Source organism: Dendrobium catenatum, unplaced genomic scaffold (genome assembly GCF_001605985.2).
Source record: "Dendrobium catenatum unplaced genomic scaffold, ASM160598v2 original_scaffold_136558, whole genome shotgun sequence".
Lineage (NCBI taxonomy): Eukaryota > Viridiplantae > Streptophyta > Magnoliopsida > Asparagales > Orchidaceae > Dendrobium > Dendrobium catenatum.
In genome coordinates, this window is record NW_021454993.1 from 25,022 (window position 1) to 42,833 (window position 17,812).

The 17,812-nt window shown below is 32.1% G+C and overlaps 1 pseudogene; it reads left to right on the forward strand.

Annotated features, from left to right (window-relative positions):
* The first annotated feature begins 8,131 nt into the window (after nt 1-8,131).
* LOC110103502 lies at nt 8,132-9,796 on the forward strand (annotated as a pseudogene).
* Nucleotides 9,797-17,812: the final 8,016 nt, after the last annotated feature.

Consider the following 17,812-nt stretch of genomic DNA (forward strand, 5'->3'; position numbering starts at 1 on the left):
ACCTTGGCTCCATTACACATTCCATCAACAAGTTAGCAAATTTGATTGGAAAACCCAATTTATTCAACATCTGATTTAAAGTAGCCCAACACATAATGTCATATGCTTGCTCCATATATATCTTGATAGCCAAGATTCCACTCCTTGATTTAAAAAACCTAATTTTGTTAAACACCTCTTGGGCTAAGAGAAGATGATCCGAGATTGATTTTACTTTTATAAAAGCCACTTGTTCTTCTGAAATAATCTTAGGGACTGCCAATAGCATCCTATTCAATAAACTTTAGCCATAATCATGTAAATAGAATTACAATGGCTGATTGGACAATAACCAGAAGGTAAAACATGATCCTTGATTTAGGAATCAAAACTATCAAAGTTTCCTTCCATTCCTTACAAAGCTTACCATAAATAAAAAATTATTCACAGCCCTACAAACATCATCACCGATAATATCCCAATAAGAAAAAAAAAAAGAATAAGATATTCCGTAACTACCTAGAGACTGTTTTTCTCCCAAACTCTTGATAATATCTATGACTTTTGAGATAGAGAATTCTGCATCTAGTTTTCTTCTATCGTCATCAAATAAGACATTCCAAGGAGCCGGCAAATTCTTCAAACAATAGTCCATATCCTTTTATTTTGCTTTGAAATATCTGATAAACTCCTCTTCCACCTCTTTCAGATTTTCAAACATAATTCCTTTTGCTTTCCTTACTTGACTACTCTAATTACCATTTCTCCTAGCATTTACAAATTCATGAAAAATTTGTAATTAGAATCTCCTTCTTCAATCCACCTTACCTAGGCCCATTTCTCCCACCAAATATTCAAATGATCTAGGTACACATTCAATTCTCCCACCTTAGATCTCAAAAGCCACACATTTTTTTCATTCAACCAACCCACGGTAGCCACCTCTTGAAGTTGCAACACTTCCTTCTTAAGTCTTTCTTTTAACAACAAAAAACCTTCAATTTCTCCTTGCTCAAAAAGAACAACTCCTTTTAAGCTCTTTTACATTTTTTATTAAGAATTTGAATTTTTTCTCTATCATAAGACTTATTCCACCCTCTAGAAACAATAATGGAAGAAGCATGAAAAGAAACCCAAACATCTTCAAATTTCAAAAAACCTTTCTTTTTAGTGAATCAAAAATCTTCAAAATAATAGGACAATGGTCTGAAGCCGCTCTAGCAATATGTCTCAGAATGGCCACTTGGATACTTCCTATAGCAACAGAATTAAGTAAGCACATATCCAACCTTTCCAAAATTCTTATACCTTCATTTTTATTGTTGCACCAAGTGAATCCTTGTCCAACCAACCCCACCTCATAAAAATCATGATCATTCATAAAAATCATCATCTTTTTAGGTCCTTGAGAAAAAACAAACTTCCTTCCAGCCCCCTTATCCTCTTAAGATAGAATGCAGTTAAAGCCTCCACCTATCATAGAAGGGACTTTCCTATGAGATAACACCTGAAGACAATCCCACAAATTACTTCTCTTATGAACATCCTTACTACTATAAACTATAGAAATCATCCATACTTTCGTATTAAATACATTATGATTTCCAATTACACATTGATCTGAAGTCTTTAAAATGGAAAAGGAAGACAAATCAAATATCCACATGACCATAATACCTCTTGACAAACCTTCTAACAAAAGCAAAAAATAATCCCAGTAAGACCCCATCACTTTCTTAAAGACCACTTTATCAAAGAAAGAAATTTTAGTCTCCAGCAAACCCACAAAAAAGACATTAAACTCTTTTACAAATTCCTTCACGTAAAGAGAGGCCTCTCTTTTCTTGGCCCCTCTACAAATCAGAAAAGTAATATAACTCATTGAAACACCATGGAGGATGAGCCCCTGTACCTTCTTTTAATAAAAACCTCAGCAATTTCTAATATGAGGAAGAATTTTAACTTGCCCTAGAGATTTAAGCTTCTTTGCAGCCATAAATTTAATCACCTCACCATTACCACCAATCTCCTTTGCTACATTAACTCCCTCCAAAACATCACTACTCCTCTCACCACAAGTATCATTATTTCCCAAAGCATCATCTTTTTCCAAAGACAGATTACCCTCAGTATCACTCTAAGTCCTTCTTATTGAAGTTTTATCAAACTACAACATCTCCTCTCCACCATCATTCAAAACATGAAACTTATTCATAGCTACATTAATAAAAGAAGAAACAAGAGTAGATTCCATACCCTTCTCACCATTAGCTTTTCCCAACACCTCTTTAGCACGATATATATGCTCTATAGATCCACCAGTTGACATAACTTTATTACCCAAATCCTATTCCATGATAATTTCACCTTCTTCAGCTACCATAATATTCTCCTTATCCTTATCCAAATCCACTTTCATAGTTGAACCTTCCAAACTGACAAATATTTTTGGTTCCACATTAATTCGGTTCATTTTGATTTTCTTAGAATACCTCATATTCCAAGGCTAGGTAGTTGTTTCTCCTTAAACTAACCTCATATTCCTTTCATAATTGACATGAACCCATGGCCCGAATCCTTCTCTATTTCTTTCCTCAAAACCTTAGAGTTAACTTGCCCATTCTTACTAACACCTTCAATCGATTCATTCACAACCGAACATCCCTTCTTACAATCACTCTTAACATGCACAATCATCCCACATTCAAAAAAACAATGTGGAAATCTTCTTATATTCAACCTAGTGAAAAAACCTTCCAGATATACTCTCTACCCAAACTCTCAAGGAAAGACTTTGGTCCATCTTCACATGAACACACGCTCTTAAAAACTCTTTTCTCCCCCATTCGAACAAAATTTTCCATCTTACATTAATGGTTTGCCCACTATTGAAGTAATTCTTGCCACATTCTCCTCATCCCAGCATTGTAAGAGCAATTGAGGCATTCTAATCCACATAGGAGAAGTAAGACCCTTCATAAACAATGGAGAAAACTAAAGAGACCATTTATCCATACCAATAATGTGGCCATTCACATTCCACGGGCCACCTATCATAATAGTCTCCAAAGCTTCAACAGATATGAATGAACATAAGAACCTACCCGTTGCAAGGCTAGTAAAATGAAACTCACTAAATTGCATCCATTGGCATCTTAATTCCTAGGCCATAATTGGTGAGGGGATCTCTCTCCTAAACACATTGACTACCAAAGAGTTCTACAACTTGTTTGAATTCAAAAATTCACTAGGCTCATGTAATTTCACTACTTTGCCATCTTCCGTCAACACAACATCCTACTATTTAAAATTTAACATAATGTAAGGCCTCTTGGAACAAGGATTCATTACACCGACCTCCTTCCCAGAGCAAGCAGGCATTTCATTATTGACCTTGAATGAAGAAGAATCCCCCCAAACACCTTTCGAATATTTATCAACATTCTCAAGAACATTTTTGCTAACAAAATTTAGCGAATTCACATTTATCACACTGTTGCCAGGGATTGCATTTAAATTCCCAAATTTGTTAACAAAAATTTTCATTCCTGACAATGAATCTTCAGGGTTGATAAATTTCAATTGTAACTTAGCATGAACCTCCAACTCCCACAGAGTTTTACATTCAAAATCCTGTGAAATATAGTTATCTTTACCAATAATATGAGTAATCTTCTTAAAAACATCACCAACATATCCTTTATTAGCAAAGAACCCCTCTACAATTTCTTATGCGCTTCATCAATTTTATGTTTCATTTTAGTACCCAAACGAATAGTATTGCCTCTATTCTATATAATTGCTCCACCATTAGGTTGTGCCTTTGCAAATGAAGAAATCGATGGCCGGTAGTCATCTTCTGCCATCGCCTAACAATCCACTAGAATAGTGGGAAAATTTTGGGAATTGAAAGTTTGAAATTGGGATTTGATAATGTGCATTTAGGTAAGGTTTTTTTGGTCATCTCCTTCAATATTTCCTTCTAAAGTTATTTGTGTTTATAATGTTGTTGATTCTCATCTACTCTCTCCCTTTAATGGTAACCATTTAAAAAATTTGGATTGTGATGCTGACCGAATAGATAACATTATTATTATTTATGATGCTTCTGCTGAGAATTTATTTTTTTCTTCTGTTGGTAAGATTTTGTCGAATGATGGTTGTGATGGTGTGGTTAATCTTGTGGATGCTAATTCTAATCTTATCATTTATTTTGATTTTCCTTTCGAGGGATTGGATATTTTTAATAGCTTACTAATTATTGATTTACTTGACTCTCCTATGTCGAATTGTTTTTGTATTAAACTGGAAGGTGGGTTACATAAGGATTTGCAATCTTTTGACCATCTTGATCAGTCTGATTAGATTGAGGATTTTTTTTGTGTAATATACATTGTCATCGAGATTCTTATCATGGTTTTTCTAATCTATATTTAGATGATTTTGAATTGAATGTGGTGATTACTGATAATGCTGGATTCTCTTTTAGTTATGGTAAGAAAATTATTAAAACAAATAAAAAAAAACTTTAAGATGCTTCTTTTTACTCGTGGCTTTTCTATGGTTGTTGGTTTGCTTCTCCTCGGTTGGCTAGTTGGTAGGAGAGCCTATGGTGGTTTGTGGTTTGTTCCTTGGCCTACTCTTGGTTGTCCTAGGTTGGTTTTGCTTGTTGTTGGGGTTTGTTGGGTCTTTTCTTGTCCTTTTGTTTTATTGTTTTGATTTCTCATTTATATTCAAGCTTTTTTGCATGTTTTTTTATTGGTTGGTGGCTGTTTGGAACTTCTCTATCTAGTTGTTGAGACCCTTTTGGCTAGTTTTTTTGGGTTGCTCCTGCTCTATTAGATGTTGGTGGTTTGTCTTTCTTGGATAATTTTGGTGTTTCCTTGTTTTTCCTTTGAATTTCCTTTCGGATAGTTCACTTTTTTCCTCCCTATTTGGTTTTTTTTTTTCTAATGTAATAGATAAGATTATATACACATGTTTTACTTCAAATACTATATTTTTAGAGAGCTTTTGATCTTTTAAATACTTTGTACCTTTGTTTCTAAATAACACACAAGCCCTCTACGAGTTATATAAAAAAAACGCCTATAAAAGTGATGCTAACGAATTCTTAAAATTAAAAATACCCATAGATATCAGGCCAACAGTAATAAGGTGGCTTTAAAAGAAAGCCGATGGAGTAGATCTTCGATGTAGCAACAACAAAGATAGAAATATAGATCATGCTAACAATATAATGATGGAAACTAAGGCAAAAATATTTATTAATTCAAATGTATATATATATATATATATATCAAGTATATATTCATGCAAATTTATATAAAAAAAATAAAAAATTTCATGCTTTTGTGGCACTTTTCAAGCCTTAATAGCATGCATGCATGTTTTACATGATAAGTCATATGACTACTCCATTTTTATTATGATTTGCATGTTTATTTTGTTAAAAAAAATTAAAAATCAAGCTATGATATTATATATATTGATGTGTTATCATCCAAAGCCCTTAAAAAATATTGTCTAATCGATGAATAATAAGAGTAGTTTCTTCGCAGCTCAAAGTTTTTTCAACTACTTGAGATATTGGAGTTAACTAAAAAAATGTAAGATGTCTCATTTAATTTTATTTTAGATTATTTAATTTTGAATGTAATTTATTCCGTGGTAAATCCATTTTTGAAGTTATACATTTAGTTTGTTTTTCTTTTATAGGAGTTTTGTGTATTTTTGGTGCAAAATTAACTTTTGTTTAAGAATTCAATTTCTTAACTTATTAGGAAAAAAGAAAGTCTATTTTGTCAATAATGTAACAAATAATTAAAAGCTAATGTATCACTTATTTTATTCATTTGTTATTTGTATATTATTTAAAATTTATTGAATACAAGCATTGTGTATTAAGTATCAATATGTTAATTTATTTAATAAATGCTTATTGATTATTTCCCGTAATTATATTATATTCCAATTATCAAATAAAATAGTAAAAGATTAAAAAATTTATAATTTGAAGAAAAGTACTATGGTGTTATAATAATTAGTTGTTGATATCACTTTATTAGTTTCTAATGATGCTAAAAATTTTCATGAATAATATGCATATGAAATTTAAAACTATTTCAGAGGTTTTGACATCAATAATTTAGGCTAACAATTCTGTCTATTTAACTAATATTTTAAACGATTCCTCTTCTATCATGAGAATATACATAAATGATTAAATAAAATAGACAGCAAATACATACAACAACCTTATTTAATAGTAATTGAGAAAGCTACCTTGCTTTGTCGTAGAAATGTTGATTCACATGTGCATAGGTATAACTTAGTTGGAAAATCCATAGCATTCTCTATGCTATCTTAACTGCTTTTACCTTGCCTTATACTTAGTTGATATATCTAATTACATTTAATAATATATTTAATTTATATATTTTGTTCACTGTAGGTCAACATTGAGTTAGATAATGGTTGAGGTTATGACATGGTGGTAGAGGATCTGTTCAATTTGTTTTCGGCACTCCACCAAGTCTTTTATCAAATGGTTATTAACTATTGGCTATCTCAATAAATTAGATTAAGTTACAAAGTCTATTAAATCTTAAAGGGTACTTGATTGAATTCATACATCCAAATACCCCTAAGGAATGACTTTAAGTAGTACAGGTAATCCAAGGATTAATAAATCAAGACGTAAGAACCACTAGGAAAACCTCTAAAATGTGGGATGCTTCTCAAAACATTGCATTAAGTTATGTGGATCTTACAAGGACTTTATACTTCAAGGTTGAAAATCTTCTATAGCAAACTATTTTGGTTGTTGCCAAGACAACCTCTATGTAATATTCAAGTCTTCATACCAAATAAAAAAATATATCTCTTGGTAAGTTAACATTTTTATGTGATATAGCATTAATATATATAATTTCTAGAACAAGAGTTATACCTTTCAATATTATGATTATTGATTGTCTAGGATTAGGCTTTTATCCACTAGGAAAATAATGCTATATTTAAAAAAAAATAAAAAATGTTTCAGTCCAAAAAAAATCTAATAAACGAATTGACAACATATCATCATCAGTTTTTCCCAACTATTTTGTTATTGAGTTTGCAATATAATTTTAATGAAGTTTTAATTGATAGGATGTTAAATATTCCAAATAAATTAAACCTTCTTTTTTTCATGTCCCCTTCTTTTTCATATATCATCACGTTATTTGGGTATTCATATCTCTCGTCTCTGGCTTATTCTTGTTACAAAAGTACAAAAGAGCCGTAGGTGGCTTAATAACTCTTTAACACAAATTGTGTGTATTTTTTAATTATTGATTATAAGAATATTTATTATTGAGCCTTTTTCATTGGTCAAAAGAACAAAATAAGATATAAATTATACTTTATTTGATATTATTCATATAATTGCATATAATATAATAATATAAAATTATATTTTAGGTCTATCCTTTTAGATATTGGAATATCTATTAATTCATCATTGTTTTATGGCATGCTTTGGAAAGAGTGTTAGTATGTGAGGATTCTTGCGTATGATATGAAAATGTTGACCTCTATATGCAAAAAAAATGAGAAAATAAGCAAAAGTGGCGACTTAAGAAGCATGTGTGTTGGCGCGAAGCATCAGTTAAAAGGACAAACGACCTCTGATTACTAAATGGATTTCGTCGTTACGACCAGGACGTCAAATTTCACTTCAGAGGTGACCCTTGTAGTCAAATAAGATGAGATCGGCCCAAATGACATTCGATCAAATAACAAATTTCTCCATTGCATTCAAAACATCATCAACACCCAAAACATCGTCAAGTTGTTATTAATCTATTAAATTGGAATCACCTAGAGAAATGACATGAATGCAAAGGCAATGACGCACAAATTGATGAAACCGGCACGCGTTGTTACCCAATTTATGTCCAATCTCAAACAAGATTTTGCCATTGCATTCATAACATCAATAATACCCAAAAATAACATTCAGTTGGAGTCAAAGCTGCACAAGAAGATCAACATGAATCACAAGGTAATGCCTGCAAAACGGCATCTCATCATGGAATATACTTTATCGTTACATCTAGAACATTGTAAATACTCAAAAATAACTATCAATTGGTTCAATCAAACTCGCATGACAAAATTGGAACGATTCCGAAGGTAATGATGCGCAATTCAAGAAAATTATAGCATGACATTGTCTAAACAACGTCTGATCGCAAATGGATTTTGTCGTTACATTCAGAGTGTCGTCTAAACCCAAAATATGATAAAAATTTGCCAAAAAAAATTTGTGTGGCAAGTTCAACACACAAAATGAGATAAATTGCATGAATTTTGAGATGATGCATGCAAATAAAAAATAATTCAATTGATTTACATGTCACCTTTATTTCAAATTGATAGATAATGATAAAGACTCATTGATATCATTACCAATTTAATAAAAAAAATAAAAGAAGTCAAACCAAGAAAACTCAAATCATAATTAAATACCTCACCTGGTATCAATTGAAGCCTCTGATTAAAACCCCGTTATCCCGCTGAATTAAAACCTCAAATAGACGTCGCCTAGTTTGAATACAGCGTCTCATCATTAAAGCAAAGCCTAAACGGACTTCTCTTTTTTTCATTTTTTCTTCCTTATGAAACCCTAGCCCATCACCCTCTTGTCCATCTCTGTTTCACGCCAGAATCAGCCCAAACAAAGCTCCAATCTAACCTATCCAACTGAATCAGCCACTCCCTCTTTTACGTCAAGATCCACACATCATGTGACAAACCCAGCAGCTTGCCCATCTAAATCGAACGTCTAAGGCTTCGTTGGGAACGGCTTTTTTACTGCTTCTTAAAGCTGATTTTTAGTATAAAAATTAATTTTTTTTACTAGAAAGCTGCTTTAAGAAGCTGTAAGAAAGCTGTCCCAAACGAAGCCTAAGACTTCCTGTTGCTTTCTTCCTTTTTGATAACCACAGCAACTTCGCCTTTCCTCCGAGCCAGGCCCTCATCACTTCATCCGTCATGATTTGGGTTTAGCAACAAGGGTAATATGAACTTAATTACACAAGAATTGGAGGCAACTGGTTGCAAGTTACATGTCTTAGGGAATAAGATTTATTTTTTTCAGAACTTGTTAATCATTACCCCCCCTGAGAAGGGATCCCTAGATTTTAAAATGAGTGCTTGAAGATTTTTAATTCGTTGAAATTCATTGGAGCTCAAGTCATTGGAGGAGCCCATATACCTTTTTGGGTAGTTTTTTTCTTAGGACATTTAGATCAATTAAGGAAAACTCACACACATCACATATGCAAGACTCGAATTAAAGACCTTTTGGCTTATAGTCAAAGCTCCCAATCAACAGACCAAGGTGAGCTGCGTCGGCAGTTTTTTTAAGAAGCTTGTTGAATGTCTGACACTTAATTTCTATTTTCCTCAAAATGTTAGTGATATTGCTAAAAATTTTATAAAAGTTCCTCAATATATGTACTTCATTGAAGTTGAGTGTTTCAGTGTGAGCGCAGTCAATGCTCTGCATACACTAATGATTAGTGCAAACATTGTTCTTTATGATGGACATTTTGGAGGAGCCGATTACACTGTTCGTGGTGTTGGTGGTATAACCAAAGTTTTGGCAAATGGACTAGTTAATAAGGGCAGTAAACTACTTTATAAGGCTAGTGTGATAAACATAGTGCTTAAAGATAGAAAATTTATAGAAGTGAATCTATCAGATGGAAGGGAATTCTTTGCCAAAATAGTGATATCAAATGCAATTAGATGGGATACATTTGGTTAATTATTAAAAGTTGATGACATTCCACAACAAAAAAAAAATCCAAAAAAAAAAAGAAAAGAGAAGAAGAAAAAGAGATGGGGATAACAAAAAAGAAGAATAAGAAAAAAAAAAGATTAAAAAAAAAAGACCAAAAGAAGAAAAATGCAAAAAAGAGGGATTTCATGTAAATTGTGCTTTTTTTTTTGTCATTATCGTCATCACGCAAGTATAAGGCTCCTAACTCTAAATATCATTTTTTATGCTAGCAGCACAACGAGTAACCACCTATGCAAGCTTTTCTTAGTGCGGTAGGAGAGGGCTCATTGTGGTGCTCACGATGAGGTGGGTAATCATCAAAAGTCCTAGTTTTTGTGTTGGAGCGAGTATAGGGACTCCCTATGTACTCTTTTCTTAGCGTGGTGGCCATAGGGAAATCGATGCAGCGCTTATGGTAGGGCAAGCAAGCCTTATGCATGTATTTCTTACCATGGCAAGGAAAAGTTTAAGTACTCATACACGCTCTAGCAGCGTGGTAGGAAAAATAACTATGTTTTCAAATAGGTACTTTCAAAGACCCATGCATGTCTTTCTTGGCATAATAGGTTGAAGACAACGGTGACAGTGTAGCCTAACACAGATCGTACACATATTTTCTTTACATGGAGGGTAGGTTAAGACTCCTGTAGCTTTCCCTAAATCAAGGAGACAATGGGAGGCTGCCAAAATTTTAAATGAACAGAGCACCTTCTTTGAACTTAATTGAACATAGGGAACTTAAGTGAATTACGAGTTGGGCTTGAACTTTAATGAATCACATGGAATTGAGTTTGCATAACAGTAAATCAAACTTTAAAACAAATACACGGTAAAACTAAAAATAACGCATACAAGCAGGGAACCCATGAAAGATAAATCTTAAGAAAGAACGATTAGAGAATAATAAAATATAATCAATTTGGAGCATCCAAATGACCTCAAGTAAAAGTCAACGAATGACTACAAGTAATGACTAACGGTGGATAATTAAGTTGCAAAAACAACTTGTTCACAAACTTTGGTGAAATTGTGGAAAGTGTGACACAATTTCAACTCACAACATGGAACTCTTAAATGATGATATTTGACTTGCAATGACCATCTCAAATCATGCTAACAAATAGGAAGACATGATCATAATAAGTGGTGCAAGTATTAACAATGTATGATGAACACAATTCATCCAACAATCAGTGTTAACATATAGGTGAATACGCTAAATCAATCTTAAAAAAATGGTATTAGTGGTGCTTCATGGATGGTGGATCATTTATGAACAATAGAGATTGGTGTACGAGGGGATGCGATAATTCTTTAATTCGAATTAAACTTAGTTGTATTAAAGAAATGAAAGTTATCCTACCAACACATATAAGGAAACCAAAGCAACACCCTGTAATTTACATGAACATGCAGATGTACACACAAAATGTCTTTTATAGTCAAAGGCAGTATATATGTAGTATATTTTAGTGAGGCACTTACGAGTTTTTACAACACCCTCATATACAATAAAACATATAACGATAATCGAATATACCAACCCTCTTACATGCAAATGCAACATATCCTCAACATATTCAAAGTACCTACCAGTCATTTTAGCAAAGACACTAAAATACTTGCACAACCAATAATTGTCCAACATCTATTGAATGGACTAACTCCCTACAAGCAAGAGTAGATGATACATAGCAAAGTATAAAAATCTATATATAGCAAAGTATAAAAATCTAAGGGGTTGTAGGAGACCCTTCATATGCACTAAATTTTAACTGCAAGGAAATATTGAATAATAGGCACATAAACAAGCTTCTAGGTGTCACTGTAGAAGACCCAACGTATAGTCAACATGCCACCAAATCTGCAACATGTATATAAGTGGATAGAATCCAAGTAAAAACTTCCAAATAGAATGATACATTAAATTGACAGATGCCTACACAACTAATCATTATTAAACATTCTAAAATGCCCCCACAAATGCGCTAAAATATGGATACACATAAATATAAAGAAGTGCATATGCAATTGTGTACATGTGTGGTCCTAATGAATATATTTTATTCACACATGTGACATCTGAGGGTGTTGCATGGGTCAAGAAATTAATCTAAGTTTTTGCCCAATCCTTCTATGCAAATTGATAAGAGTTGATACAGCTTGATCTTATTGAAATAAATATATATATAATATACAGTCAGAGTTTAACCAAAGATATTTCTTTAAATGCATTCATATTAGGCCTTCAAGGTCTTACAGAAAGGAATTTCATTAGTAAAATCATATAACCTACGATAAACTGTATCCTCTATCGATAGTTAGATAAAGTCGATAAGGTTAGATCCATAAATAAAATTACCCACAAATACCCCACTGATAGATGTGTTGAAAGTTGATCTCAACTGATGGGTTACTTTCAAATAGATTTACATGCCACCAAATTGCGCATAAATTATAAATTTCCAAAATTTTCAAAATACAAAAATATTAAAATTTGAAATAAATCACAAAAAACACTTAAAATAAACTCATGCATCCCTCGACAATAGTTTTATCGAGGTGAATAAATTCAAACATTACTTTTAGCATCATAGGGACTAATGTTTTGGTCAAGCATTATACTAGGATTTATGTTCTCAAATAGTCTATTTCCAATAAGGACATAATTGATTTTGCAACAAATGTCTATCACAGGTAAATAGTTTTATCGGGGCCATCTTAACATGGGAATTTCCAGCCAAATGGGAGACCACTATATATTAAGATCAATGCAGATGTCTCTATAGCTCCCCAATGCACTAAATTCTTGAGAGATTGAATCAAGGATTATGATATGGAAAAAGCCCCTCTTTAAAGCAAGGTGGAATCATATTTGTCCCCATTAATAATAATTACACACCTAGGATTTAGTAATTAATGTACCTTGTATACTACAACCCATCTTCCAAAATGGTATTGTTCTTCTCCAGGGTGGGTCACCCCCCTCCTCTGTACAAAGTAGGCCAAGGACCACAATCGGTCTGGCGTTGAGGCAAACCATGGGATCATGATATGGTCCATCATCAATTCCCCCACAATTCCTTTTAAGTACAAGGATGATGAAATTTCATATTTTAAATATCCAATTTCCAAGTAAAAAAACGATGCTATCTACTAGTTACACCATAAGATGTATCTAGATATATTTGATTAACGACTAGCCTTAATCAAGAAGTTATCTCTCATTAATGGGAGGAGGTAACTAACTATTAAGGGCTTGCACCAATAGGAAAATAGAACTTAGATCATAAAGTCTCGCATAAAGAGGAGGACAATGCTACGGATAGTTTATTATCTACAAACATCATATTCCTTTCTAAAATTTACCCTAGAACTTAGTTTGTTGAAACTTCTTCCGACCATGCAATGAGGAGGGACGAGGAAAAATTTTTTTGAAGCCAACATAAAAGAACTTTCAACAATCAAGTAAAATTGTAAAAGCTAGTGTTTAGATGAGATAAGTCATATATTTATCTATTGTTGATATATTCTGTATCTTAATTTTTAACATTTGAGGCAACATTATGAAATCAACTTACGAAATTCTTTAATCAACAAAAATCTATATGGAAAGCATAACATGTTCTCAGATTTCTTATTAAAATAATCTATGGTACTTTAATATTTGTAAGTTATCAATAGGTAGCTATAAGAATTATTTAAATAATAAATACTTACGTTTGATGTTTATACCTGTAGGATGCATTACACCATAATAAAAAACAAACTGATTTATAATAAATCTTAATCTATGAGTCGGAAAATAATTTGGATGCAAAAGATCAATTATTTTTTTCCTAAGTTAAAATTTAAAAGTGAGAATCTTAATCCAAAAATATAATATTATATATATATATATATATATATATATATATATATTTAATATATATATAATATATATTATATATATATATATTCGGTGTAGTCCCAAGACTTGCAAGATATAATAAGATAGGTACAGTGCCATTATAGATAATAAGATAGGAAAATTAGCAATTGCAAATATTAAAATTTTATGCATCTTTAGAATTTCATCATATCTGGTTAGATGAGACCGATGCTTGAGGAAAGATCATTCAAATGTAGTTAAGTCAATCTGATTTTTTATTGGAACCAAAATAGGGTATCATGTATAATATCATTACAAATGTGACACACCGCTTGATGAGATCTATCTTGCCAACATAGCATGCAAATCATTAGAAAATGCCATGAATATTAATCTAGCCAAGATCAAATGCATTTATTATTATCTTTGCCAACTTGTATATATTCTTAGGCGAATCACTATATTTGTTGATTTTGCCATTTCCATAATTCTATTCATCACCTATATTTTAACAAAAGTATCCGCTGTTGATTACTTGTTGAACTTAGAAATAGATGTTGATTAAAATCTAATTAAATGTCTCTAAGGCTAACCTAGAGATGGAGGGAGAATCGAGATTTAATAATTCTCTTGGATTATGATAAAATATGAATCGTTGATTTTTACAATTTGAATTGAAGTATTAAATAAAACTTTGTCAACCAGTGAATAAAATAACATTGGAAAGGTAAGTAAGCAGCAAAAAAAAAAAAGAGCAAAAAGATTTCATAGTGAGTTCAGTCAAACACGACCTACATCCACTCCCTGAACGCATCTCCACTTTTCAGGTTATTGCACTATTGACACAAAAGTATTCTTCTTCTTTCCCTCACAACAAGCTGAGAAGCCTTTACAAAACTCTCTTCCACCAATCCCTGGTTGATAGTGAGAGAATCAACATCCTTCTCACCTCCAAGTGTAGGAAAGAGAACATTATTCCTTTAAACACCTCTAAGTGTCAGGGCAAAAGGTACCTTACAATCCTTTCACACCCTCAAAGTGTAGGGACAAGATACTTTTCATCTTCTTCATACCGTCTAAGTATAGGCTAAATACCTCGGGATGTCACACTCTCGAAGGAGAGTGTCGATAGAGAACCGATCTTTCTTCAAAAACATCTCACAAGCAATCTAGAAAGACAAGAGGAATACATAGAAAAAATGCAACATTTACATTATAGAGATCCTACATTGAGTAACCCTGTGGAACCCTTGCACACGGTCACACTAGTAAGAAATCTCTCTCAAACACTCTTCTCACATCATCCTTTAATTTCCCTTGAAAACTAACTTAAGATAGTTGATATAAAGATTATTCATGTCATTTGTAAAATGTACCTTTATACAAAAAATACAAAAAAAAAAAAAAAAAGAACTATCTTAAAACTATTTTCAATTTTGAGCGCGATACGATCGTATAATATATCATATGTATGTACGATTGAATAGTTCAATATTTTGCATATAAAACCTATTGTGACATCAGTTACAAAATGCATTTCATATTGTAATTATTATCCAGGTTACGAACTAAAGTTATTCGGGCGTGGCAAAAGTTAGAAAAATTCAATTTTTGTCTATACAAAACATCATGATAAAATTAGCCGAGAACAACCCCAGAAGTCACCTGGTATGAAGTTGGAATCATCCCCGAACGATGCCATCTTAGACAATAAATTCTGCTGCAACTTTATATTTGAGCTAGTTTTATGCCTCTTTTCAATTTGTGAAATCATTAGCATTCTTTAATTTTTTATACATTTGTATAATTCTCCATTTTTTTAATTGATCTTTCCAAAATCAATAATATAAAAACTTAAACTTCTCTAAGTACAAAGGTAATTATATTAAAAAGAGAAATAAAAAATAATAAAACATCAAAATTATAATAATATTATTACAATTATGTGTGCCTAAAAATAACATAAGATTAATATCCTTAACTTAATCGAGTTATAAATTAACTTATATATTTGAAAAATTAGATTTCATAATAAAATTATTTTTTTATTATTGTTTATATTATAATACTTTTTAGATCAATTAAATCAGGATTATCATATAGGTAAACTAACATTTTAAATAGAGAATAAAATTAACTAATCAAAACAAGACATTTTTTATTAATTTCTAATCAAAAAGTTGATACAATGAAGCACATTTAATATCAAATAAACACATTTGAACATAAAAAAATAACATATATAAGTACTAAAAATACTATAATCATCACATCACTAAGAATTGGCAAAGATAACAAGCAAGAAGTACATCTATAAATCTGAGAGGCCCTAGTCTGGAGGAGATGGATGGCTAAAGTTAGAAAAATAGCTATTCATCATAGCCACATTGGTGTTTACGGAGTCGAACTGACTTCTAATCTAACCCATGCCCTATTGGTATTGTGCATCTTGCTATTGTAGGTGAGTCTAAATTTGATTAAAGAACTAATCAAAATGAATCTCTAGTCGATCAAAGCACTGGACCATCTCTTGAAAGTCAGGTCCATGAGCAAGTGCAGGTGTAAGTGCAGGTACTCCCCCTTCTCCCTAAGAATCCTCAATTATATTATCTGTCCCAAAAAGTGCTCAAAATGAATCATCAATGAAGTAGATAGGAAATTCAAGTTGAGGATCAGGATGAACAAGATTGTACTTCTTCTCAAGGATATAGGTCACTTGGTGTCATAAAGTAATGCTCTTTTTCTTCTTATGAGAGACATGACTGATTTCAGAAAGCCCTTGTATATAATCAATAAAAAGTTAGGCTTCATCAATTGGTTGTGTAGTCATGATAAGATAAGTGATAGTGGACAGAAGTGGAGTAATATTAATACGATCACCAGCTTTAGGAATTATGGAGGATCTAAGGACTTGCTAGATGATCCTTGCATTTTAGTTTAAAGTAGAGACCCTAGGAAACTGACTTACTTATTCAATCCCTCTAATAAATTTATTTATTTCAGTCTAATCAAAACCAGATGTAGAAGGCAAAGTGTGGGCTCTAACTCCTTGAGTCCTTAAGTTCAAAAAGATTCCCAAATCTTCCTTAGTTATTTCTACCCTCTTCTTAAAGGCAAAAGATCTGATCCTTCTCACATCCTCCCTAAAAGACATGTTTGCTAGAAAGTAGTGAAAGGTCTCTTTGTTAACTACGTGAATCAAAGTCAAGATAAATATAGATTGAGTAGTGGCAAAAAGAGACACCACTTGAAAGTGAATATCCTCTTGAAATAGGATTCAAAAGGGTGTAATTTTTACAGAACCAAACCTAAGAAAGGATTCCTTGCTGGCCCTGGATAAAAAGTTATCATCTCCACCCCTAGAAGACGAACCCTTAATGCGTCCACCACTCTTGCTAGAACTGGCCATTACTAAGATGAGGAGGATTGGAAGAGGCTATTGAAGTGAATGAAAATGAATTCCTAAGCCCTTCTATTTAAAGAAAAATGACATTTTGTACGTATGAAAATGGGTCGTACTGTACAATTAATGGGTTTGTACGTACGAAAATAAATTTTGTATGTATGAATGAATATGTTCGAAATGAAATGAATTCTCAAAATCACACAAGTTATGAGGCATCCTTTTATACAAGCTTTTTGACCTTACGATCGTATAGATGAACAGGTGTTCATCCAGGATGATTGGTTATTCAAGATCATTTTAATGATGGTTAGATTCATCGCCCACATTGAATGATACTGGGTTCGTACATATAAACTATGGTTTAGTACATACAATCAGTTATAATAATTGATTCTTCCCATATAATCATGAAGGTACATATATACCAATGAATACACATCATACAGGATGATATAGAGATCGTATAGTATGATGTGTATTGGAAAAATGAAAATATTACACAATTAATTCAAAATAAAGATCGAAATGCTACAGAATTCATACGAGTCAAAATAATTTCATACAGTATGAATTAAACACTTAGAAAAATATTCACAATCGATCATAAATAGGAAATTCGATGTGAAAACTTTTCAAAATCACATAATACATAAAAACACAAACAAAAAAAAAACAAACAAAACAAAACATAAAAATACACAAAGACACATATCAAGTTTGTGGA